The sequence below is a fragment of the Macaca fascicularis genome, chromosome 11 (assembly GCF_037993035.2).
Source record: "Macaca fascicularis isolate 582-1 chromosome 11, T2T-MFA8v1.1".
In the NCBI taxonomy this organism is placed as follows: domain Eukaryota; kingdom Metazoa; phylum Chordata; class Mammalia; order Primates; family Cercopithecidae; genus Macaca; species Macaca fascicularis.
Genome location: NC_088385.1, coordinates 114124725 through 114151476, shown reverse-complemented (window position 1 = coordinate 114151476; position 26752 = coordinate 114124725). Strand labels below are relative to the sequence as shown.

The 26752-nt window shown below is 43.5% G+C and overlaps 1 pseudogene; it reads right to left on the bottom strand.

Annotated features, from left to right (window-relative positions):
• Positions 1 to 16606: 16606 nt before the first annotated feature.
• Positions 16607 to 17738, bottom strand: LOC102147027 (small ribosomal subunit protein uS2-like; annotated as a pseudogene).
• Between the last annotated feature and the right edge of the window lie 9014 nt (positions 17739 to 26752).

Sequence of the window (26752 nt, the reverse complement as noted above, 5' to 3'; positions counted from 1 at the left end):
TATCCAAGACTGGGCAATTCACAAAAGAAAGAGGTTTAATGGGCTTACAGTTCCATGTAGCTGGGGAGGTCTCACAATCACAGCAGAAGGCAAGGAGGAGCAAGTCTTGTCTTACATGGATGACAGCAGGCAGAGAGGGCTTGTGCGGGGAAACTCCATTTTTAAAACCATCAGATCTCATGAGACTCATTCACTATCATGAGAACAGCACAGGAAAGACCTGCCCCCATAATTCAATCACCTCCCACTGGGTTCCTCCCACTACACGTGGGAATTATGGGAGTCAAAATTCAAGATAAGATTTGGGTCAGAACACAGCCAAACCGTATCAGTACCTACGCTGTGCCTACAGTTCAGGAAGTCAGAGATTCCTCCACCCAAAGTCCATCCACTGCCCCTTAAAAGTCCAGATCTGGCAGTAAGAACACCTGCTATAAATGAAAGCCATTGGTCAACTCTAGGGAGTGAGATCAGTGTAAGGGATTCCCATCAATGATTTTGGGTACCCTCAAACCTACCTTCCATCACTGTGGTTGAAAGAAACCAGCTTTATGGCCTAACCCAGTGATATTATGTCTCTCCCTAAAGGAGCATTTGAAAACATTTTTTTGTTAGATTCCTCATGAAATGTTAATAACAGATATACTGTTTATCAGTTTATGTTCTCTGTGTGTGTGTGTGTGTGTGTGTGTGTGTGTATGTATGCTTTATACATAAAAAATAAGATTTTTTCAGTCTCTCCTCCCACTTAGAGTCAACTTTTCCCTGGTTAGCGGTGTCATGTTACCATTGAGATACACACTCTAACCCTAACCATCTACCTACTAAAACTGTTTTCAATAACTCTCTGTCTTAGCCTACTAGAAAGAGACTTACCTCCCTTGATGGCTTGAAGAAGCTGCTCTGCTGTGAGAGGACTTATGAAGATTGCCTTTTGGTATGAAAAACCTGCAGGCAGTCTCAGAACTGACAGTAATTCCCAGCCAATGGCCAGCAAGAGAACAGGACCTCAGTTCTACAATCCCAGGGAAATGGATTCTGCCACCAACCTGAGGGAAGAAAGGAGGAAAGGGTGGGGAAGAGGGAGAAGGGAAGGAAGGGAAGGAGAAAAGGAGGAAGAAAAGAGAAAAAAAAAGAGAAAGAAGTAAAATTGAAGGGGAAACTGGATTAGATGTTAACTAATATGTATTGTAGGACAAAGAGAAATAGAAAATTGCCATTTTGCAACAAACTTTGAGGAGATGCCAAAACCACTGAGTGAAAAGTTATTGAGAAACTGGTTATTTATACCATCTCAAAGGATAACTCCATGAATTATTTAGTAATTACAAAAGGTTAAAAGGAACCTCTACAATGGGAAAATCTGGCACTATCACCTTAATCAAGTGATCAGAATTACCATCACTAATAATGAAAAAAACAGATATTCTGTGTCTCCAGAAGTGATGCTCTGGAGACATCATCGTTTATGCAGTATTCCTGTCTTTTACACCAGAATCTAATCATAAGGAAACAATCAGACCATTCTGCAGAACAACTGTCCTGGGCTACAAAACATCTCAATGTCATGAAAGACCAAATAAGAAGGAGAAATAAAATGTAGCACTTTTCTCGATTAAAGGAGACACAATGGACATACAAACATAGCAACTAAAAGCAATAAAACAATGGGTGATCATGGTTTGAATCCTGGATCAATTAAAAAAAAAACTATTAAAGACATTTTGGGGCATCTTCAGGAAATTTGAATGTTTGTTACTATGCAACATCATTGCAGCAATATTAATGGCTCAAGTGTGATACCTGCGGGAGAATGTCCTCATTCTTAGGAGATTCATGCTGAGTAGTTAGAAGCAAAGGGTTGTGGTATTTGCAACTTCTTTTCAAATGATTCCATCAAAAGAGTGTGTGTGTGTGTGTGTGTGTGTGTGTGTGTGTGTGTGTGTGTGTACATATATAGAAAAAAGCAAATGTAGCAACAATTGATAGGTGTGATGGTTGGTATTAAGTGTCAACTTGATTGGATTGAAGGATGCAAAGTATTGTTTCTGGTGTGTCTGTGAGGGTGTTGCCAGAGGAGATTAACATTTGAGTCAGTGGACTAGGAAAGGAAGACCTACCCTTAATGTGGGTGGGCATCATCCAATCGGCTGCCAGCAAGGCTAGAAAAGGCAGATGGAAGAAGGTTGAGTAAGCTGGCTTGCTGAGCCTTCAGATTTTCATTTTCCTCCCATGCTGGATGCTTCCTGCCCTTGGACATCAGACTCCACGTTCTTCGGCCTTTGGACCCTTAGACTCAAACCAGTGGTTTGCCTTTAGCCACAGATTGAAGGCGGCACTGTTGGCTTCCCTACTTTTGAGGCTTTGGGACTCGTATTGAGCCACTACTGACTTCCTTGCTCCTCGGCTTACAGAAGTCGTGGGACTTTGCCTTGTGGTCATGTGACCCAATTCTCCCTAATAAACTCCCTTTGATAAATACATCTCTCCTATTAGTTCTGTCCCTCTGGAGAGCCCTGACTAATACAATAGTTTAGGTGAAGGACGAAGTTCGTTGTACTGTTCTTTAAATTTTCTATAGTTTTGAATTTTTTCAAAATAAAATTTGGATACAAACAAAACGGTTTCCAAATTACACGACCGCTCATATTTGTGAATCCCAGAGGCTTCCAGTGATAAGCATGTCACTTCACACACATTATCTCAGCTAATGCTTACCAAATTTAAAAGTTGTTGAATGAATGAATTCATCATTTATCAGGTACTTGCATGAATGATGAATTAATTATTATGCTAATTTTCTAGCTGTAGAAAACTGAGGCTCAGTGATGCCAACATTTCTAAGGTCTCACTGTTAAAAAGTGGCAGAGCCAAACCTCCCCAAACATGGCCCCATGACTCCTCCCCAACAGACAAACTTCCCACACAGACCAGACTCCACCAGCTGGTCATGGGTGCATATGAGATGCCATGTCCAGAAGTTGGTGCTCCTGGAAGTTTCTAGAAATCAACAGGGAGCAGCATTTACAGGCTGCTTTTGAAACATGTTGACTGCCTGGGAAGCCCTGTCATCCATTCTTTGGGCTTATTTGCACCTTCCGGTTACTGTTAACATCTTTTGCCCCTTTGCAGTAATTGAGATTGTAAATTTTAAGAAGCATAGCCTTTTGTACATGTAATAAAGGATTTTGTTGCCGGTTACTGCTACCCAAAGCAGTCCAGAAATTTTCTCCAGTGGACTGTAGCAAGGGCATACCTGCACTACTCTGTAGGCTGCCAAAGGTATCCTTTAAACATTTTAATCTCACTGGATGTTTGAATAAACTAAGGCCAAGTAGGTAAAATGACTTGGCCAAGTTGATGTAATAAACTTGGGAACAAATACCATTTCCCAGAACTGTGGGTCATAGTTCCACTAGACTCTTGCTTCTCAACTGGTAGACAGAAGGATCACCAAGGAGGCTTGTTAAAAATACAGACTCCCAGTCCCCCTTCTTGGAAATTGTGATTCAGTAGCTCTTGACAAGGCCTGGGAATCTGCATTTTGAAAAAATGCCCCAGGTGAATGTAATGTTGGAACTTACCAGACTCTACTTTGAGAAACATCACTCTAAACTCTCCGCTCCATGCTGACGAGGAGCAGGTCTTCTCATATCTGTTTCTCCAGTGACTCATAGAGTGCCTGGCACATGGCAAGTGCCTATGGCATTTCAACAAATATTTGTCGAGTTCCTGTGAGATGGCAGGTTCTATTCTAGGTATTTGGGATATGTCAGTGGAGAGACAAAGATAAAAAAACCCTTGACCTCAAGGAGCTTGAATTCCAGCAAAGTGTAGAGAACAACAAACCAAAAATGTTTAAATAAATAAATAATATGTTATGTTAGCAGATGATAAGAATGTTGGGGAAAAGAATAGCAGGGGAAGGATCAGGAGTTTGGATCAGTACTGTTTACAGTTTCGTTTGGTGGTTTTGGTGAAGGTGGGGTTCATAGAGAAGATGACCTTTGAGCAGTGGCCTGAGGGAAAGGCAGAATGGACCATGCAGGCTTCCAAGGGGAAAGTATTCTAAGCAGAGGGATCAATGAGTACAAAGACCCTAAGAATGGAGCGTGCCTCATGTGTTCAAAACAGCGAGGAGGCCTGTGTGGCTGGAACGGAAAGAGGCAGGAAGGAGGTAGTTGGAGGTGAGGTCAGAGAGGTTGTTAGCTGGGGGTGAGAGGGTGAGGAGCGTTGGTGATGGGGAGCAGAGAGGTCGTGAAATACCTTTAGGTTTCTATGATAACTTTGGCTTTTACTCCAAATGAAATAGGAGCCATTGCAAGGTTTCAAGTAGAAAAGTGATGTAATCAGATTTACATTTTAGAAGGATGCTTCTAGCTCTAGCATTAGTGGGGCAAGGGAGTAAGCCTGCAAAGCAGTGAGGAAGATATTTTAATATTCAGGCCAGAGACGATCATGGCATGAACCATGATAACAGTAAAAGAGTGGTAAAGGCTTGGAGGGTTCTGGGCTTATTTTGGAGAGGAAGCAGCAGGGTTTCCTGGTGGACTCGATGTGGAGTAGAGAGAGGGAAGTCAAGGATGACTCCACGTTTTCTGGCCTGAGCAACTGGAAGGACTGAGTTTTCATTCACTGAGATGGAGAAAAATGCAGGCGGGGTGAGTGTGGGGGAGACCCACAAGTCAGCTTAGGAGATATGAAGATCAGGGTATCTATTGAACATCCAAGTGTAGGTAGTTGGCAATATGAGCGGGTACCAGAGAGAGCTCTAAGCTGGAGATATGTACTTGGGAGTCATTGGCATAGAGTTGGTCTTTAAAGCCATGAGACAGGACAAGGTCACTTCAGAAGCAAAGGTAGAGAAGAGGACCAACGGCTGAGGCCTTCCTTATGTCAAATAAAAAAGGAGGAACCAATAAAGGAGACTGAAAGGGCAGAAGGGAAACCAGAAGAGCATGGCATCCGAGAAGCCAAGGGAAGAAATTCTTTCAAGGGGAAGAGAGACTGGAATGCAATGTCAACTGTGTCAGATGCTGCATTCTAGTCAAGTAAGATAGACTTTGCACTGAGAATGGACCATTGGCTTTAGGAACGTGGAGGTCACTGGTAACCTTGAGAAGAGCAGTTCAGCGGCAGAGTAAGGTCAAAGGCTGACCAGAGTAGAGAGTGACACAGGTTACTACAGCAAATATAAACAGCTCTTTGCGGGGGTCTATTAGTTTTCTATTGCTGTGTAACAAGTTAGCACAAACTTAGTGGCTTAAAATACATGCAGTTATCATCCTACATTTTCCATGGGTTGGGAGTCTGGACAGGGGTTAGCTAGGTCCTCTGCTTGGGGTGTCACCAGGTGAAATCAATGTGTCTGCTAGGGTGGATTCTCATCTGAGGCTCAGAGTTCTCTTCCAAGCCCACTCAGTTGTTGGCACAGTTAAGGTCCTTGCAGCAGTTATTTTTTTGCAGACTGGCAGCCAGCAGTCACTTTCAGCTCCTAGAGGTGACCCTCAGGCCTTTGCCATGTACCCCCCTTCACAGACCCTCTCACAGACTAGCAGTTTGCTTGGTATTGGCCAAAAAGAGAGCATCTCTGACACTTCATCTTCTCATAAAGGGCTCACCTGATTAGGTCAGGCCCACCCAGGATTATCTCCCTTTTGATAAACTCAAAGTTAGCTGATTAGTAACCCAATCAGAAGTGTAGTATTTCATCTTATTCACTGGCCCCTCCCATACTCAAGGAGAGGGGACTATACAAGGTGTGTACATGGCAAGTGGGAGAAATCCTGGGGCTTAGAATTCTGCCTGCCACAAGGGGTTTTGCGGCTAGGAAAATGGGGTGGTAGAGTCTGGGAGTGGTGCCTCACACCTGTAATCCCAGCACTTTGGGAAGCCGAGATGGGTGGATCACCTGAGGTCAGGAGTTCGAGACCAGCCTGGTTAACATGGTGAAGCCCCATCTCTACTAAAAATACAAAAATTAACCGAGTGTGGTGGCAAATGCCTGTAATCCCAGCTGTTTGGGAGACTGAGGCAAGAGAATCACTTGAACCCAGGAGGTGGAGGCTGCAGTGAGTGGAGATCATGCCGCTGCACTCCAGCCTGGGAGACACAACGAAACTCTATCTCAAACAGGAAAAGGAAAAAAAAGAAAATGGGGTAGTAAGGGCAAATGGGTGTGGTAGGTGTCTCCAAGATGCCCCAGTGATTTCTGCCTCCTGCTATTCATGCTTTCCCTTGAGTGTAAGTTCACTAATTTTTTTTTGCTATAATTTTAAAAAAATGATAAAATATACTTAACAAAAAATTTACCATTTTAACAAGTTTTAAGTGTGCAGTTCAGTTATATTAACTACATTTGCCTTGTTATGCAACCATCACCACTATGCATCCCTTAAACTTTTTCATTTTCCCAAGCTGAAACTCTGTTCCTATTAAACAATAACTCCCCATTTCTCCCCCCAGCCCCTGGGAACCACCCTTCTACTTTTTTTCTGTCTCTGAATTTATTCCAGATGGCTACAAGTAGAATCATACAATATTTCTCCTTTTGTGCCTGGTTTATTTCACTTAGTATAATGTCTTCAAGGGTCATCCATGTTGTAGCATATGTCAGAATTTCATTCCTTTTTATGGCTGAATAATATTCCAGTGTATCTATATACTATATTTTGTTTATCCATTCATCTTTCAATGAACACTTCAGTTGTTTGTACCTGTTGGCTATTGTGGATGCTATTATGAACATGAGTATACAGATATCTGTTCGAGTTCCTGCTTTCAGTTTTTTTGTGTGTATACTCAGAAGTGGAATTGCTGGGATATGTGGTAATGTTTTGAAGACCCACAGTACTATTTTCCACTGTACCATTTTACATTCCCAGCAGCAGTGCACAAGGGTTCCAATTTCTCCTAGCCTGACTTACTTCTAACAAATAGAATGAGACAGAAGTGATGAGATCGGCCAGGTTGTCAAAAAGCTTGTCTTGGGTACTCTCTTGGTTTGCTGGTTCTGAAGGAAGCAAACTGCCAGGTTGTGAACTGCCCAGTGGAGAAGCTCAAGTGGCAAGGAACTAATGTTTCTAGCCAATAGCCACCAAGCACCTGAGCCCTCCCCACAGCTCTGTGTGTGTGTGTGTGTGTGTGTGTGTGTGTGTGTGTGCGCGCGCGCGCACGTGCGTGCGCTTAGAAGTGAATCATCTCCCCATCAAGCCTTGAGATAACTGCAGCCCTAGTTGACATCCTTGTGAGAGACGTTGAATCAGGGCTTGAGCTGCTAAATTTTGGGTATACATAGCATAGATAACTAATGCAGTGTGGCTGGATAAAAACTTATTAAGAAGAAAGAAAAAAAACAGGTTTGTATGCTGCTGTCAATGATCTTGTAGAGGAAAAATTCCAGGAGAGAGAGGAGAGAATTGCTGAGGGGATACCCTTTGGTAGACAAGAGGGGATAAGATCTGGCAAATGAGAAGAGGGATTGACTTTAGATAGAAGCAGAAGCTTATCTACACAGTGAGAGAGTGGATTCACTGGAGAAATCCATATGAATTGAAGTCTGTGGTCAGGAATTTAAAGTAACACCAGCAGGAAGTGGTGTGATTTTTCTCTAGCCACTTTCAGCTGCACAGCTACATAGGTAGGACTGCATTTAACCAGGGCTTTGTTTTGCCAAGAGAGGATGGCAAAGCCAGAGGGGGACAAAGGAGTTGGAGACAATTCACAAGGTAGTTATTTTAATGGTTGGCCATGAATAGCGACATGGTAGGATTGAGCAACTGGGGGTCCCAGTTACGACAAAAGATTGTCGGAGTTGGGTTACTTGAGACCATAGTGTTTAGCAGGTGGACACAAGAAATCAAGATTAGTGATGGGGTGAAGTTATAGGGTGTGGTGATGGGACAGAGTGACTGAGAGAAGGTAGAGGAGAAGGTCGTTAGAGGAAAGAAGTTCAAGGAACCGAAACACCAGTGTGTCAGGTGCTGTGGAGGGATCATCTTTAATATCATCACTATAGAGATCACCTATATTGAAATTACAACATTGAGGGTTAGTAGGAATAAATGTATATATTAATAAGAGGCTATTGAACATGCGTGTCATATCTGTGAAGCCATTTTTTAAAATCTAGGACCAAAATAGCAAAAAATAAATCTTGATCATGGCAAACCTGTGTTTACTCCTTATTTTCTGCTAGGCACTATTTTAAGTGCTCTATGTGCATCAACTTGTTTGTTTAATCCTCAACAAACCTGTGAGGTAGGTACTGTCATCATTCCCATTTTATAGATGAGCCAACTGGCACAGAGAGGCTTAAGTAATTTTCCCCAAATCACATTGCTGATAAGTGGAAGAGCTGGGATTTGAGTACTAGAGTCTAGGTCTGGTGTCCTTACTTTTAATCACTAAACTCTCCTGCTTCCCTTTTGTCCCTTCATCAATTTGCTCTTCTCTAGAAAGTTCTCAAGGCACTAGGGTCAGGGCCATGTAACTTGTCACTTAATCATATTTCATGTTGAATTAATCATCATGCTTTCTTGTGTGTCAGTCTTCATTCCACAACTAAGAGCAAAGAAACATCTGTAATGCTCACTCTGTTCCTCCCCTGATCCCAGTTCTTGCACACACACACTCACAAATATGCGTGTGCGCGCACGCACGCACGCACACACACTTGCACCTCCCTCTGCCAAGCACAGAGCTGGACACACAGTTGAGTGTCTTTCCGGTTAGGGTAGAATAGGGCAGTGATTATGAATGAGCTCTGGGGCAATTTCCTGGTCCCAGGTCCTGGCTCTGAAGCCCCATATTGGTTATGTGACCTTGGGCAAGCTCCTTTGCTTTGATGGGTCTTAATTTCTCAGTTGTAAAATGGGAACTTTGATTGCTCCTTCCTTGTAGAGCCTGTGAAGGGAGTGAGTGGGAATTACCTAACCCTAAACAAGTGCTCAATAGAAGTTATTGTTGTCATCATTATTACCCTCCCTAATCTCCCATCACTCTCCTACTTCCAGCTCATTGTCTTTCTGGTAATTCCTTGAATATATTAAGCAATTCCTTGCCTCCTGGCCTTTACATTTGTTATGTCCTCTGCCTGAATCATTCTTACTCTATATTTGCATAAGATAAGCTTCTTTGATTCAGATCTCTGCTCAAATGTCACCTCCTCAAGTGACAGCCTCATCTCATGGTTTTATCTAAAGCTCACATGTGCACATGCATGCACACACACACACACACACACATTTTACTCTTTTATTATCTGCATAGCACTCACCACTATCTGGAATTATTACAAATATTAATTGCTTATTGTCTGTCTCCCTCCCTAAAATATAAACTCCAGGAGGACAAGAACTTTGTATTCCTTGTTCATGGCCATTATCCAGTGCCAGGCATTAAACAAACACTCAATAAATCTTTTTGAATGAATGTTGAATGAGAAGCCATGACTGCTTATAATCCAGATCACTATTAACTGAGTGTTTACTCTGTGCAAGGCATTGCATTAAGTCCTGGATATGAATTGCTTCATTTAACCTTCACCAATAGCCTAAGAAATACCTCTGATGGTTCTCAAATTTACAGAAGACACACTTGAGGAACAGAGCAGGTAAGTCACATATTGAAGATCACGCTGTAGGTACATGCAAGAGTTGGGCTTCAAATCCATGTTTCTTGGGCAAAGCCTGCAGTCTTGACCACTGTGCATTTCAGGTAAAAGACTTCTCCTCTCTTACGGCCATAACTTTTTCCTCTCATATTCCAACCCAGCTGCTGTATCTGGCACTCAGGCAGGCTGCCTTCAGGTCCACCAGGGAATATTCTGGAAAAGAACCAACTCAGCTCCTTGGAAAGGAGCCCCAGCTGGGCTGGGAGCATCAGGTCTGTGAGGCCCCTGCTGGCTCACCTGCTGCCTGCTGGCAAATCCACATGTCCATGATTGGTTCTGAGGGGAAGCCACCAGGTGTGGGAGTTGCTGAGCCAAGATCTCAACAGGCTCCTCACCCTTCATAGCCTACCCCTGCTGGCCCCCTACCTTCTAGCTGTAATAGAATATGTGGTATTTCCACAAGAGTCCAACCTGTCTCTCCACCCCTTGCCTCAGAATATTCTGCTCTCCTACTGTCATACCCTTCCTGCCTCCTTGTCCTCAAGCAAACTCCTGCTTATGCTTCAAGACCCAGCTCAATAGTCACCTCCCGCATGAAGCCTTCTCTGATCTTCCCCAGGCTGACTGGACTACCCTCCACTGTTTCCTGCCTCTGCACTGTACTGCAGAGCAACTAAGCAGGTGAGCTTGGAGCCAGGTCATTAGATTCACACATTTTCTCCTTCGCTAGTAAGCTGTGTGACCTCAGCAAATTAAAGTCCCCAAGCTGAAGTTTTCCCATCTGTAAAATAAGGACAATAATAGCACTTACCTCATAGTATTGGTGTGAGGCTTAAATGAGATAACCCATGGAAAGTGCATGTGCCTGGTACATAGTGAACCTGCAAAAATATTAGCAATGATCATTATTAACTCTACCTTTCTTAGAGAACCTGTGTACCACTTTAGACTAATCTTGGGATGTTATCTTGTACTCATGAGCTTTGTGCTGTGACTGGAACATACTAGTTGCTCCATAAAGGTTTGTGGAATGGATCTGGCAACTTTTTAGGAAGCATGAATTAAGGGAAGAGAGGAGAATGCATTTCTCTCTGTGTCTCTGTCTCTCTCTGTCTCTCTCTCTCTCTCTCTGTCTCTCTCTGTCTCTCTCTCTCTCAACAGGGTCAGAGTCTTGTTGGGGTCAAATAGTAAGGATGTGGATGAGGTGGCAAACAGCCCAACCAAACCCTGTGGCTTCTGTGCTTACTCTCAGCTTGTAGCCTCAGTTTCCTTCATCCTCTTAATCATTGTATTTACAGTGGGAAAATCTTTTTGGAAGACAGTTGCTGCAGGCGTCTCAAAAAACCTAGGACCCAGAGAAAATTCTTGGCCCCTTTTCACCAGGCTCATATGCTCAGATTATTTCCTGAGGATTTCCTGAGGATCTATGTAACCAGATCTTTTATTACCCTGGTGCTGGGAGAAAGCAACAACATAACCTTATAGGCTAATGCTGGGGAGGTCAGGTTTCTTCTCAACTTCCCGTGCATTTGGTGGGCATGGCCTTACCGAGTGATGAATGATTCCATGACTCAAAGTGCCACATTACAGAGGGGTTCCTTGGGTGTAGAAAGGTGATCCCTCTGCCATACTCCTCTCCTCATCTTTCTTTCTATAAGGGTCTAGTGCCCTGACTACAAGGGGGTACCTCCTTCCTACCATTTCCTCCCATTTCATCTCTCCATTTTCCCTGCCTGTCCTCATATTTACTTCTACTTGATAAGAGTCATACTTTCAAGATAATTTCTTATAATAAATATCCTACATTAACATAGCACATTATTACATCTCTATTCTTTTAAAAATAGTCATTTTATTAAATAAGTAATGCATGATCATTATAAAAGATGTCGAAAATGCAGGGGCATTTAAGAATATTTAAATCAACTGTAACCTCATAGCCCCGAGAAAAACTACAAAAAAAAGTTTGCACATTTCCTTCTTGACTGCATGTGTGCTTATGTATACATATGTACATACTTAACACCATCCTACATATTCAACGCAGATGCACACCATACACTTTGCATTTACTTAGGTCTTGTGACTTTCCATGACATGTTCGCATGATTTCTTTTTTTTCCTGGCCACCATCATAAAAAGGAAAGCAGATGTTATTGTCTTGGGATTCTGGATACAGGAAAACTAAGACCCAAAAAAGGAACACCCTTTCTCAAGGTCTTGCAGCTTGCTGGCACAGTTGGGATTGGAGCCCAGGTCTCTTGGGTCACAGCCAAGTCTTCTTTCCAGTGGCCTGAAAGAAAAAACAATCTACCCCAGCAGTACCAAGGAGAAGAATCTTAAGTACCAGTGCCAAATCTGTAAAATCTAGAATCAGAGTTCTTAGGTTGTTGACACTTTACCCAAAGTCCAAAGCTAGCAAATGCTGAAATGCTTCCATGAAGCAAATTGGAAATGTCCTGTGATCACTGAGGGAGGTGAGAGATACCTTATGTGGCCTTGATTTTGATACTCTCCCATCCCTGGTGACCCTCTCTTAGCCAGGGTTTCAAGTTGCAAACCAAAACATGAGTTACCCCTAATATATGCAGAAAGTTAATATATTCAAGGATATCAGGCATATCACAGAATCTCCAGAAAGGCTAGAGAATCAGATATGGTAGCCACATTGCCAGAAACAACCAAACCTAAGGACAACTGTCAAATATTTGACAACTTCACAACACAGGCTCCAAGTAATCAGAGGAGTGGAAGGTGGTAGATAACCTCTGCAACTGTTCCGGAACATACTCGCTGAACATCAGCCCTGCCCAAATACACCTCAGAAACATGCCAGTAGGAAATGGTATTAGTCAGGTTTCTTTGGCAGTAGTGCCACATAGCAAATTATTCTCCAATCTCAACAACGAGCATTTTATTCTCTGTTCATGGATCTGTTGTGGCTTGGCTAATCTCTGCTGGGCTCAGCTGAGCAAACTGGAGTTTGGTTTAGAGTTCAGGTCAGTTTCAGGTCTGTTTCAGGTTTCTTCCTTCTAAGACCCAGATGGAAGGAGCAATGGTTATATGGAACATAGTCTTCTCATGGTGAGGAAGGAGACTCAAGTGGGCTGATGGAAACTCACCATGCTTCTTAAGGCCTCTCTGAGATGCTGTCCCTTTTGTCTACTGTCCATGGCTCAAAACAAGTCACACAACCGAGCCCTCAGTCAACGGTCCAGAATGTAGACTCTGTTTTCTGCCACAGGAGGCACTACAGAGTCACATGGTTAAAAGCTTCGATTCTATTACAGGGAGAAAATGAAGAGTGGAGACAGTTATTCAATCTACCATAACCCTACAGATGCCACTCTTGGGCATAGCTTCTTCAGTTTACACCACCAACACTGAGCCCTGCTACCACTGGAACCTCTGTTCCTACTGCCTCTTATAAATGGAGGTGTTTGCCAACATTTTCATTAGAATGGATTCTACCCAGCAGCTGCTTTTCTGGTTCACTGGTTTCTAGTTCGTTATCTAGAGCAGATACGGCCTCTTGACTGTGTCCTGGCTACCAAGGAGGCTCAAAAATCAAGTTTCTGGCTTCTATCTAGGTGGGGATGGGCAAGTTCATTTATTAAGGGGGGAATTGGTTAATTTAGTGAGAACTCTCTCCGACATAGGAAGTGTGGTCAGGGTATCGGGTGACCGGAAAGGATGGCAGATGCCCACTGCACCCACCTTCACAGCAGACCTCTGGGGACAGGGAGATCTAGCACAGCCCATAACTCAGCCATGTGTCTACCACTGTCCTCTTGCTGTCTCCATGCTCTCACCTCCCTGACTCCTCTGCTCCCTGAATTTATCTTCTCCCACTTATAACATCTGCCCTGCCTCCTTTACTCTGATGACTGTCACAGAGCTTGCTGGACGCACCCAATACCCATTCTCTCCTTCTTCCTTTAAGTAAGGGACCCTTAAGCTTTAGCTAGGTGTAAGGACAACCACCTGAAGACTACACTTTCCACTTTCCATGCAGTGAGGTGTGGCTCTGTGCCTATCTTGGGGCCAATGGATGTGAGTGGAAGGGAGGTGTGAACAAAGGCAGGACCATATTCCTAAAAGGAAGTTGCTTGCCTTTCATTTTCTACTTTTCCAAGCCCACAGATTGGAATGTAGATGGGGTGAACTGCATCGATCCTGCAGGAAGGGCAGCAGCCATGGAGATTGTGAAACTGCAAGATAGAAGGACCCAGGTGTCTGAGAGACACTGAGGAGCAGACCCGCCTCCCCTGCTGGACTGTCAACTCTGATTTATGTTAGTACATAAGAGACAAATGAACTTCTATCCATTGATACCACTAAAATTTTGGTCACTATAAAAAATAAAACCAGCTGAACCAATATTCTAGCAAAAACAGAGACCCACCCAGTCTTTCTTTGGTGTGAGAGTAGATAAGGTTAACTTACTAGCTTTGGAGATAGGCATATCTAAAGTTCGAATCCTGACCCTGACAATTCTTAGCTTTGTGACTTTGGGAATATTATCACAACCTCTGAATCCTCATCTGTTTTCATCTGTGAAATGGGGTTATCCTATCTACTCATAAGATAGTAGTATGGTTTACTTTTTTAGATTGGATATAAAGCCCTTAGTACAGTGGCTGGCATTTAACTGTTCAAATAAAAGGCATGGATTACTATTATTTGGGAGTAGAGTTTGGACTTCGGCTGCAAACATACATCTCATATATGTGACAGCCAAAGGCTTAGGTTTAATGAAATTTTCATTCACTAACTAGAATAGTTATTAATTCCTAGTGTGTATAGGACATTCTCCTAGATGATGTGGAGGAGATAAAAAGATAAGATAGAAATATAAAGATAAATAAGGAACAATTCTGCATTCAGGTATCTTACAATTTAGTGAGAAAGGAGAAAATAGAAACAACCCACTACTCCACGGCTAAATAAAATAAATGTGAAAAATGAAGTGCAGGCAAAACGTCAGGAGCAAGAAGAGGTTATACCTAAACCCAACTAGGGTAGGATTACCAGATTAAAATGTGGGACATCCAGTTAAATTTTATAAGTAACAGGTAATTTTTCAGTATAAGTATGCTCTATGAAATATTTAGGACATACTTATAGAAAAGATTATTCATTGTGCATCTGAAATTCAAATTTAACTGGGTATTCTTTATTTCATTTGCTAAATCTGGCAACTCAAAACTTGGAAGGATTAAGGGAGACTTCAGGGACGAATTGGCATATGAACTGTGCCTTAAGAATAATGAACAGCATTTCAGTAGCTGGATTATTTAAGGCTATTCCAGGCTGAGAAGACAACAAGAATAAAGGATGAAAGGTTGAAAATGCCTGGCATATCTTGGTAACTATGCGTTACAGTCTGGTGATTCATCTAACTTGGCCATCATCTTGGTGGATCTAGCTAATGCCGAGCCTAGAGACAGTTACAGAAAAATGTGCCGCCATGTTGCAAAATTCAAAAACTAGAATCTGGGATCCTTAGCATTGTGTCTATCTAACAGTACATGTCCCAAATTCTGAAAGCACAATTAAGCCAGAAAGTGGAGAATTTAAAGAAGGAGTGCGTAGTGTAATAGGGACATTCGATTTGAGGAAAAATAGGAATCACTGCCCAGGTCTTCTTTCTCTGCAAGACAACTATAAGACACACTACTTATAGGTTCTGGCAGCTTACAAGGACCCTACTCTGTCCCCTCACCCAGGGATTGGCCCCAGGCAGCCATGTATGTTCTATGAGGCCCAAGTCACCTTACCCAAAGATGATTGGGCCAATTGTGAGTATGTGACTCAGACTGAGCCAGCTGGACTCCATTTCCTGGGTGTTTGGAGTTAAGACTAGAAAATTCTAGTTCATTCTGAATCAATTGCTTGCATGGAGGAGTTGCAGTTATTAATAATTGCTGACAGGTAGAGCAAAGTCTTGTCCCTGCATTGGCTCAGGAACTCTGCTTGCTGAGGGTGATGAGACAGGAAGCCTGGAGACCCTTCTCTTCTGAGTTTGCTGATCAAAAGTTGGAAAAGTTCTTTGCCACATTCTAAAAACTGATATGGTTTTTATCATATCAGTTACTGTAAAATTACAGATACTGTAAAATGTGCAAACAGGCCAATAATTGAGCTTTAGCTGGGTGCGTGGACAACCACCCAGCTAAACCATTTCTTTTTGTTCTTCAGTCATTATCCTTTAGCCAGTGTCAGGGTTGGCCTGGGCACCAAGGGCCCAAGGCGAGGGCCTGGCTGCCACCTGCTCTCTGGATTCCATGCTGGCCCCTTCTCCATATGTATTCTCTGGAACCACAGTAAGGATGTATCCTGATCTCTAGGATTTTTCTGCTTTGTGCCCGCTCTAAACTCTGAGGGCTGCTGTTTGCATTATCGATAAGGAGGCAGCGAATCTGAAAGGTCAGCACCGTGTGCCTGCCTCTAATACCTCGTTCAAGCATGGGCTTGCAAGCCACGCCCGGTCTCATGATTCGAGCTTGGTGAGCTTGGGATTTAACGAGACTCATCTTGGGTTTGAACTGGTTTTGCTTTGGTCCTTGGGAATTCCCACAGAAAAAGGATTCATCAGACCTATCAGGTGAGCTGTCTCTGAATAAAATGAAAATTAATTGCTTACGGTGTCTTGCACTCATGAATCAGGAAATGAGTCGGGGGGGAAATGCTAAGGAGTTAAAGCTGAAGAATGGTTTGTCTAACCTTATTGCCTAGATGTGGCTTTGAGCCCTATCAGCTTCAATGCTAACTGTGGAAGGAGGATGCTTTGAATGGAGAAACAGGAAAAGACTTGTTTCCTGGGGCAGGGGACAGAGGTATAAGGTGCAGGGGATGTGGTATCTTTCCCCTCACACTCTCAGGCATCCCATTGAAACTGGATCCCATTTCAAAAGTCCTCATTAAAGACCTCATTCCAGTATTGTTTACAGTAGAAATACCAAAGTGGGGAGGATGTAACCAATCTTCAAATAACCCGAGGTGCTGGACAGAGATGATTTTCACAGCTGGAGGATAGGAAGATGCAATCACACAAAAGCAAAAAGTAGTAAGCCTGTTACATTTCCAGCTCAACCAGACTTGCCAAGGTTACCCAGGCTCCAGGGAAGTCCTCAATGATTAGCTCACCTCAAAATTTTTTTTTTTTTTTTTTTTAGAAACTGATGTTTATTTTTCATCAACCATTTTTCCATGTTGCTTAAGAGCCCATGCAAGAACAGCTTAAGACCATTCAGTGGTTGCTTCTACCCATTCAGTGGCCTGAGCAGTGGGAGCTGCAGACCAGTCTTCCGTGGCAGGCTGAGCACTCCAGTCTTCAGTAGGGAACTGCTGGATAGATGCAGAGGACACCTGCACACCTTCAGACCAGTCTGCAACCTCAGGCTGAGTAGCAGTGAACTCAGGAGCTGGAGCAGTCCATTCACCCTGAAATTCCTCCTTGGTCGTCACCTTTTCAGCAGCAGCCTGCTCTTCTTTTTCAATCTCTTCAGGATCTCTGTAGAAGTAGAGATCAGGCATGACCTCCCACGGGTGTTCATGGGAAATGGTGCCACGGATGCGCAGAACTTCCCGAGCCAGCATCCACCACATCAAGCCCACTGAGTTTGTTGTTGCATGGGATGGCAATGTCCACATAGTGCAGAGGAGAATCTGTGTTACACAGAGCAATGGTAGGTAGGTTAACATAAGATGCCTCCGTGAGAGGCTGGTGGTCAGCCCTGGGGTCAGTAACCACAAGAAGCCGTGGCTCCCGGTAAGGCTGCCTGGATCTGGTTAGTGAAGGTTCCAGGAGTGAAGCGGCCAGCAATTGGAGTGGCTCCAGTGGCAGCAGCAAACTTCAGAACAGCCCTCTGGCCAGTATTCCTGAAGGGTATAACACTGACATCAGCAGGGTTTTCAATGGCAACAATGGCACGAGCTGCCAGCAGAAGCTTCTCCCAGGTCCTCTTCAGATTTATGATGTAGATGCCATCACTTTTCCTTTTATAGATGTACTGTTCCATGTGGAAGTCAAGATTGGTGCCACTTAAGTGGGTTCCTGCTGCAAGGAACTTAAGGACATCCTCCTCCTTTTAATTTGCAGGACATCAAGGGCTCCAGACATTGTGAAAGTTTCCCTTTAAGTTAGGATGGAAATTCAGAACAACGCCATATGGACCCCTCTGTAGGTAGCGCGGAAAGGGAGCTCACCTCAAATTTAGTCCTTGCCTAACTGGCAAAACCTGAGAGTGGATTTGAGATTAAAAGGGTAAAGTATCTTCTTGCCAATAATAATGATCTCTGTTGTGAGGAAAGGCCCCAGTTCTCTGAACCAATGTAATCTTTCATCAGTGCTCATGTTTAATATCTTTCTGGAATGACAGTAATTGTTAATATACTTCTTACTTTGTGTGTGAGATTAATCTGATGTTTCATTCCTCACACCAGCCTCAGGGGAACCATAGTAATTTTCCACTTTGTAAAGCTTTCCTTCATGTTTTGTCCCACTCAAAGGCAGCTGTTCTCAATTTTGAGTACCTTTTGAATGACACGGGCATTCCTTGGACTCTTATGGATGGCTTTGTAGAAAAAGGTATCAGCAATTGACTCTAGCTACACCAGCGAAACAATCTTATCACGTGAGGTTGCATTTCTTTCTTCCCAGGGCCCATACTCAGCGTTTTATAGACATGACCACTAGCCCCGCTCTTAATCAACTACCCATGATCTGCCCATACATTAGACAGTAAAGCCTCTAAATTATCAATAAATCACCAAAACAGAGCAACGCAGAAATGAACCACATGTATTTTATTCATTCATGAGTTTTCACAAGAGCTTTATGAGAAAATGTCCTGGACAGACTCCCAGAAAGAGAAAACCGCTGGATATCAAGAGACACCCCTCCCCAACTTTGGTAGTGCCTTAAAGAGTAAAAAGAGGCTTCTAAAAGCTCAGCAAGTAAGTAGATAGCTATTTTACCTGATTGTGCACATCAGGAACTAGACTGAAGACAGATTTGGGTTCATATTCTGGCTCCACCACTTTGTGATTTGAGACAAGTTACTTAATCTTCCTCTGCTCAGTTTCCCCATCTACAAAAGGACAATAATAAGGGCACCCACCTGATAGAGCTGTTATACAGTTCAATGAGATACTAATACTAATATTAGCAGCTAATTGTTTTGAGGGGGACAAGGTCTATCTCTGTTGCCCAGGCTGAAGTGCAGTGGTGTGATCACAGATTACTGCAGCCTCAACTTCCTGGCCTCAAGCAATCCTCTCACCTCAGCCTCCTGAGTAGCTGGGACTACAGGAATTCACCACTATTCCTGGCTAATTTTTTATTTTTTATACAGATGGGGGGGGTCTCACTTTGTTGCCCAGGCTAGTCTCGAACTTCTGAGCTCAAGTGATCCACCTGCCTTGGCCTCCCAAAGTGCTGGGATTATAGGCGTGCCCAGCCTGAAGCTAACTCTTTCAACAGGAAATATGAACCACTTTAGGTGTTTCAATCCAGGGAAATTTAATACAGGAAATAACTGATTCAAGAGACAATAGAGATGAGAAAGCAAACTGATGCTCATAAGGCAGCTTTGAGATTAGAAGTAGTGGGACACAGTTCCTAGGGCTGGAGGAAAACAGGAAGCTGCCCTGTGGGAGCTGAAACCACATCAGGATCTGAGCTGGAGCCATGGAGGAGATGCCACAGGATGCAGAGAGAAGGGGGAGAATATTCTGCCTCTATCCAAATTCTGTCTTCTGGTCTTCCACTGGTCTTCCTCCAAATGGCTGACCCTTCCTGAGAGTTACAGGGAGCCCAGGGAATGTAGTTTCCTGAAATACAGAGCAGAGCAAGGGAAGGTCCAGGACAGATCTGAGGGCAAACAGGCAGTTAACCAGTAAAGCTGACACTCATTGAGCCCTTACCATAAGCCAGGTACTGGGCTGAGTTTTACATGGGTTAATTCATTTAAACCTGTTAGGAAGTGGTAGAACCAGGGTTTGAAGTGCCCAATATATGTTATATAAATTACTGAAGTAATCAGTGTGCAACCTAAAGGAAACAATGGCTTGTGGGTGCACCCCCCAAATTAAAAATAAATTGAAGTGAGGAAGCATGTCTTATTCATCTTTAAATCTCCAGCACATGGCATGGTACCCTGCCCTTAATGGCCACTCAATTCATATGTGTTAAGCTAGGTGAAATTGACAGCAGTAAAGTCAGTGAAGTGAGTCCAAGTAAAGGACTGTCTCCCACCCTTGCTACTGACTTCCAAGGCGAGTTCATAAAAGACTCCTGCCTGGCTCTTTATCTTAAGATAGCTTTGGAGTCCTGAGCCACCATGTAGAGCCCATCATGTCCCCCTTGAAGCCCATGCTGAAAGATCACATGGCCAGACTACACAGAGAGAGAAAGATGCCCTAGGAATACCCAAACCCAGGCACCAGACTTGTGAATGCAGAAGCCTTTGAGAGGAACCCAGAGCTGGCCACAGCCCCAGCCTAACCACAGCTACAGAAACTAGCTGGAGCCAGGGGTCCCAACTGGCTGCTTCTGAATTGATGACCCACAGGTAAGAGATGTGTGTATTGCCACTTTCAGGCACCAAATTTTGGTGTGATTTGTTATGCAACAATAAATAATTAACATACAACTATAATACAGCAATATAAAATGGGAAAGATCCATTAAAAAGACAGGAATAATATGTCCCAAAATATTAACAGTGAGTCTCTGATAGGATTGTGTGTGTGTGTGCATGTGTGCATTTCTTCCTTCTCCTTTCCAAATTTTTTTGAATGATCAACTATTTCCTTGAAAAACTGAAAAAATACATTTTGTATTGAAAAACACTTAACTGTGACTTTTATTGGTATCCAGGCTCCTTCAGCCAAGCTCAAGGCTTCCCACCAGGGATTTCTGAGGATCACAGGCAGGTGTATGAAAATGAATACAGCTGAAGCCTTAAGGGGAACCATAGCCTATCTGGCCCAGCCCCCAGCTGCTCTAAACCCATATGCACACCCATGAGATGGTTGTCCAGCCTTTCTGTGAATTAAACCTCTCCATAACAGGGGATTTATCCCATCCAGAGCCAGTTCTTTCCATCTTCAGGCTTCGCTGACAGAAAGTCTTTCCTCCTAATGAACTGAAAAGTGTCTCCCTGGAGCTTCCACTCACTGGTCTTGCTCATGAAAGATTCATGAAGTCTTCATCGAATGCCTACTATGAGCCATTGTTCTAGGCCCTGGATACAACCGAGAACAAGATAGATCAAGTGCTTATGCCCAAGGAGCTTAAATTCCAAAAGGGAAGATACACAATATTTTAAAAACTATATAATTTAAAGACATAGTACTAACTACTATGAAGAAAACAAGGTGAGATGATTTAATTTTTTTTTTACTTTTCACTTTTTTTTTAATAGAGATTAGTCACATTATGTTGCCCAGGCTGAAGTGCAGTGGCTATTCACAAGCATGATCATCGCACACTACAGCTTTGAATTCCTGGGATCAAGCAATCCTCCTGCTTCAGCCTCCTGAGCAGCTGGGACTACAGCCATGCCTCACTGCATCTGGCTACAGCAAGAGGATTGATAAGAGCATGATTTTAACATGTGTGGTCAGGGAATGCCACCCTAGGGAGGTGACTTTGAGTAGAGATCTGACTGAGCAAGAGAGGGCACCTTGTGAATATCTGGGGAAAAGAACATTTTGGATAGAGGGGCGTCTTTTTCATTCTTCCCTGACTTCATTTCCCTTCCTTTCTCACCCGTCTCCACCATTCTCCAGCCATCATGGCCTTCACACTCTTTCTCGGATTTGCCAGCTTCCGGACTCCATCCTTGACGCCCCCTAGAGGGCCATGTTAAGAACTTCAGATTTTATTCCAAGCGTGATGGAGAACCACTGGAGTGTTTTGCGCACTGGGGTGACAGGAGCCGATTGATGTTTTCAAAGCATCACGCTGGCTGCTGTGTGAGAACAGAAGGAGGGTGGGGAACAGAGCGGGTAGGGAGACCCGCAGTTGTTGTCCAGGCAGAAAATGGGTAAATGGGTGAGAAGTGGTTGGATTCTGGATATATTTTAAAGGCAGAACCGGCAGCACGTGTTGGATTAGATGTGCATGTGAAAATGAAAGGGGAGTCAGAGATAAGCCTAAGCTTCTTTTTAAATTAGCAATTTTACATTAACAAATATTTGTGTAATAAGATGGTGGGGACACACCTTTGAATAAGACAGCTGGTTGGTAGCCAGATGTGGTGGTGCACATCTGTGCTACTCGGGAGGCTGAGGCACAAGAATCGCTTGAACCCGGGAGGCTGAGGTTAAAGTGAGCCGAGATCGTGCCACTGCACTCCAGCCTGGGTGACAGAGTGAGACTTTCTGTAAAACAAACAACAACAACAACAAACAGCTGGTTGATACATGTTTTCAAAAGAGAGAGACAAACATATTTAGCACATTAGTGTTTAATACATTAAATATACTGTAGTTAGGCTATGTTAAAATGTACATCCTTGGGAACCCAGAGGAGGGGCAGTAAGGGCTTCTGAGAGGAGAAATCCCTCCATGAGTTGTGGGTGAGAAAGGCAGGCAAACATCTTCCCAGCAGGTGGCCCAGCCTGGCTGAGGCCCAGAGGCAGGAAACTAAGGAAGGTGTTGAGGAAAACACTAAATGCTTGGGTATTACTGAGCTTAGTGTGCAAGATGGAAAGGAAATGAATATAGGAAAACCCACAGAGACCAAGCTCCGGGGAGGCGTGGCCATTCTAAGGAGCGTGGGTTTTACCCTGAAGACAGTGAGAGCCATGACTGGGCATGGAACCAAGGAGCTCTGTGATGCTGTGGTCCTCAGAAAGATCATTCTGGCCGTCAAAGTGTGGAGAAAGAAATGAGATTGCAGTCTGGTGTGAAAATTGTAATAGTAATCCAGGTTAAAAAAAATTCTAAAAGATTGAACTAACACAAGAGAGACAAAGAAAGAAGATGCGCCCAGAAATAAGAGGTCAAGCGGACAGGTCTTCATGACTGATTGGATGTAGGGGTGACCAAGTGTGATCTAGGATGGTTCCAGCTTCTGTGAGATGGAAAATAGGGGGAAAGGCAATGGGTGCTTCTGCACATGTGGAGTTTGCGCTGCTGATGGACACGCCAAGTGGGCTAGTCCTGCAGGCAGTTAGATATAGAAGTCTGAAGCTCAAGGGAAAGGTCGGGGCTGGAAAGAAAGATATATCCATGTCATTCTGTCCCTGGGGGTTCTATAAGTCAAGTCTGATTTGCTTTCTACATGGAGGCCCTTTAAATATTTGAGGACAGCCATGACGTTCTTCAACTCCACCCTACTGAGCTGCCTTGAGGTGAAAACCCTTGGTTCCTCCCATCACTGCTCATATTATGGGTAGTGAAGCAGAGTGACTGGAAGTCTCAGTGCTCAGTGTGGTCTGTGGTTCTGCAGCATCACCTAGGAGCTGTAAGAAGTATAGAGTCTCGGCCCCACCCTGGATCTACTGAATCGGAGTCTACGTTCTAACAGAACCCCTCAGTGATGTGTGCGAAACGCTGGTTTAAAGTAGACTGGATTTACACTGCAGGGTTTGCACCCTGGTCCTGATGCTTATTAGCTGTATGGAGGCAGATCATTTAACTGCTCCATGCCTCAGCTTCTTTATCAAATGGCAATAATTTTAGGATTTACTCCATGAGGATGTTATAAAGGCTTAAATGAAACAAGCTAGGCAGGTAAAGCACTTCTGTCAGGCATTTGATAAGCATGAGGATTACGGATGACAAGGCTCCAGCCCCCTTCCTAACTAACCAGCTTCCTCTAGATAGGCTCCAATTTGTCTACACCCCTTTTAAAGCAGAGCTCCCAGAACTGAGCACCTCTGCTGGGTGTGATCCGGCCAGCCCTGGGTAAGTTGAACTAGTTCATTCCAGATGTTCCATTTTTATAGCTGCCGCCTTCAGGTCCCATAGAATAGAGTCAATAGCATATAATGACAAAAAAAGAAAAAAAAAAAGAAAAATAATTGAGCTAGATACCTAGACTGCCTGTGCTTACACCCTATCCCTACAATATATGCTGGGTGGCCTTGCACAAGTCACTTAACCTCTCTGTGCCTATTTCCTCTTCTGTAAAATGAGGATAAAACTAGTACCTACCTTACAGGGTTATTGTGAAATTTAGATGATTTAAGGCACTTAGAATAGGACCTGGGGCATATAAAGTATTTATTAACTGTGATAATCAGTAAAATCCCCATGTAATGCATCTTGCAAAATAATGGCATTTTAAAGGTTCAGAAAGGTTAAGATGCAACCAAGCCACAACATCTGGAAAGGTATATACTTAAGACTGGTTCAGAAACCAGGCCCCTTGCCTCACATCTGTGTCCTCTCCTCATGCAGGTATATTGTGGGCTGTGGGAATGGTGTCCCCACTGTGAGGTTGAACCACTCGGCCTACACAGCTGTACACAGCAGATCTGCCCTCTGTGTGTTCAGAGCATCAGGGTCCTGCTGCCTTCATGCAGGCTATGGAGGGAGAGGGAGCCTTGCCGTCTACACTCACAGAATCTTAACATCTTTGGATTTTGCTTCAGGTCACTAGCGAGTTCTGTAATTATGACTTAAATGTGGAGTTAATTTCAGCGAGAAATAATTTTGATTTTTCCTCCACCCTCACTGCCTTAAGTCTTTAAAAACTGTTGATGGCAGGGATTTTTGTCCAGGAATCTGATGCTGAATGTATTAACTTCTTTACCTTTTCCTGTCAATGTTGGCAGAATGGCGAAGAAATAATCACCTTTTTCTGGTCTGGTATGGGCTGAGGTTTTGTTTGTTTTTGATTTGCTGAGTGGCCACCAGGAGCAGGGGGTTATGCTAGGGCAGTGGGACCACCAGGGCTGAAACTGACAACGGGATCATAAATATCAAACTCTAGTGAGCATCACAGCTGTCATTCCTAACCCTCCCCAGAAAGCTGATTCAGTATAGGCTCCAGGAACTGGCATTTGAATGCGTACCCCAAAGTCTTCTCATGAAGAACATTCACTCTGAGAAACACTGCCGTATAATGTAGATTAAGGTAATAGTCATTGGAGTTAGATAAGGGCCAGGTTTCCTTGTGAGATCATAACTTTGCTAAGCTTTGGATCCCCTTAGCAGGGGCTAATAATTGGATCCAGCTCACCATGTTGCTGTGAGGATTAAATGAGACAAAGCATATAAAACATTTAAACACTGTGCCTCCATAGTCTGTGAACTCAATGAAAGAAAACTCACTGTTCTCGAAGAGCAGTATAGTCTTTTGGTTTGAGTGCAGATACTGGAACCAAACGGATCTAGTCTCCCGTCCTGTTCTACCATTTACAAAATGTGTGACCTTGGTTTCCCATACTATTAAAAAAAAATGAGACTAATCTAGTTCCTCCCTCATGGAGTTGTAAAGGCAAAGATGTGGATCGAATGCTCAACACAGTGCCTGGTGTAATGATTAGTACTGTTCCCCCAATATTTTTGGCTCTCCTTCTGGGTACATGATGGAATTATACCTTTCCAATTTAAAGTTAGGTATGACTATGTGACTTGCTTTGGCCCATGAAATGTGAACAGAAACGACGTGTCACTTCTGAGCAGAAGTTTTAAGAGACAGTGTACAATTGGCCACATGCCCCTTGCTCTACTGGGGGAGAGTGTGGAGCACAAGTCCTATTGGAGTCTCTGTTTATCTGGATCCTGAGAGTCTATGTGGGGCAGAGGCTGCCTGGCGACTCCAATGGACATGTAGAATTAGCAGGCAAAGAAAAGAACATTTGTTATGTTAAGCCATAGGGATGTTGAGGTCATTTGTGACTGTAGCATAACCTAGTCCATCCTACCTAATACACCTGCTGCACAGGAGCTTCCCAAGTCCTTATCAACTATGAATGTTATAATCTTTGTCCTTGAGCGACTTACAACTGAGGTGGAGCACAAGCAAGACTACGACAAATGAATACTAAAGAATAACCCTTCACTGCCTATGAGAGTGCTAAATAAGTGGACATTTTCAATATAGTATATATTCTAGAAGGAAGTGAAGAGAAAGAGACTGTGGCCTGCAATAATTAGAAAAGGTCTGGTTTTATGTTAAACCCAAATTTACTGAGACTTTTAATTTTTATTCTATCTAAAGTAAAAAGAAATTTAATTCCTGATGTGTCTTGTCCTATAACCTAGACCTTGAGTTCTTGGGAAGAATCTTCCATTGAATATTTAAGCAATTATAGCAACCAGGACCTCCCAAAGTGTTCCCTGTTTTCATTAAATCTCAATTTCCAAGACATATGTCTTCTCTTTTAGCTTTTCATTAAAGAAAAAAGAAAAGAAAGGAGACAGGGAGGGAAGAAAGTACAGTGAAAGGCTATGGGATAAATTGGTGTTTTGTTCTTTCTTACAAAAGGCATTCCTCCTCTTTCTTCCTTCCTGGCTTGAAGCATTCTTGGCTCTCATCTGCTGTCCAAGTCACTAGACTCCAAGAAGGTCTGGGCAGTGGGGTTGAGATGAGAAGGCTGCAGTGGGGAAAGCTGTGACAGGGACCACAGCTTCAGCAGCAGGTACCAGCCCAGGGCACCAAGAGACCACGTGAGAGCAGCCAGAGACCAGAGCCTCAGAACAGAGCCAGGTCTGTGAACCTAGTGGGGTGAGCAGTACTCAATGTGGGAGGCCACTGAGCATGTGCAAAGACCTCTCCCCTGCCGCCATGAGGCTACCTCAGCTCTTCCTTGCGCACAAATGCCTTCTTAGGATAGAGGTGTAGGAGGAGGAAAAACAGCCCCATAGAAGTTTGAACTTTGAATGGATGAAGTAAACTGAGACTTTCCCCGGGGACTCCAGAGGAAGACGAAATCAGTTTTAGAAAACTAAAGTACTATTTTTGTTTACCTGAATAAAATGTACCACTACCGCCACATATTGAATTATAACCACATGCAATGAAATTGCAATGATTGTACTATTCACATTTGAACAAGTATGAAAAAAAAAATGAACCCACAGACAGTGAGGCCCCTTCTTTGCAAGGCATTAAAACAGCATTCATTAATTTAGTGGTTCTCAAAATTTACGTGTGCATCAGAAATACCTGGA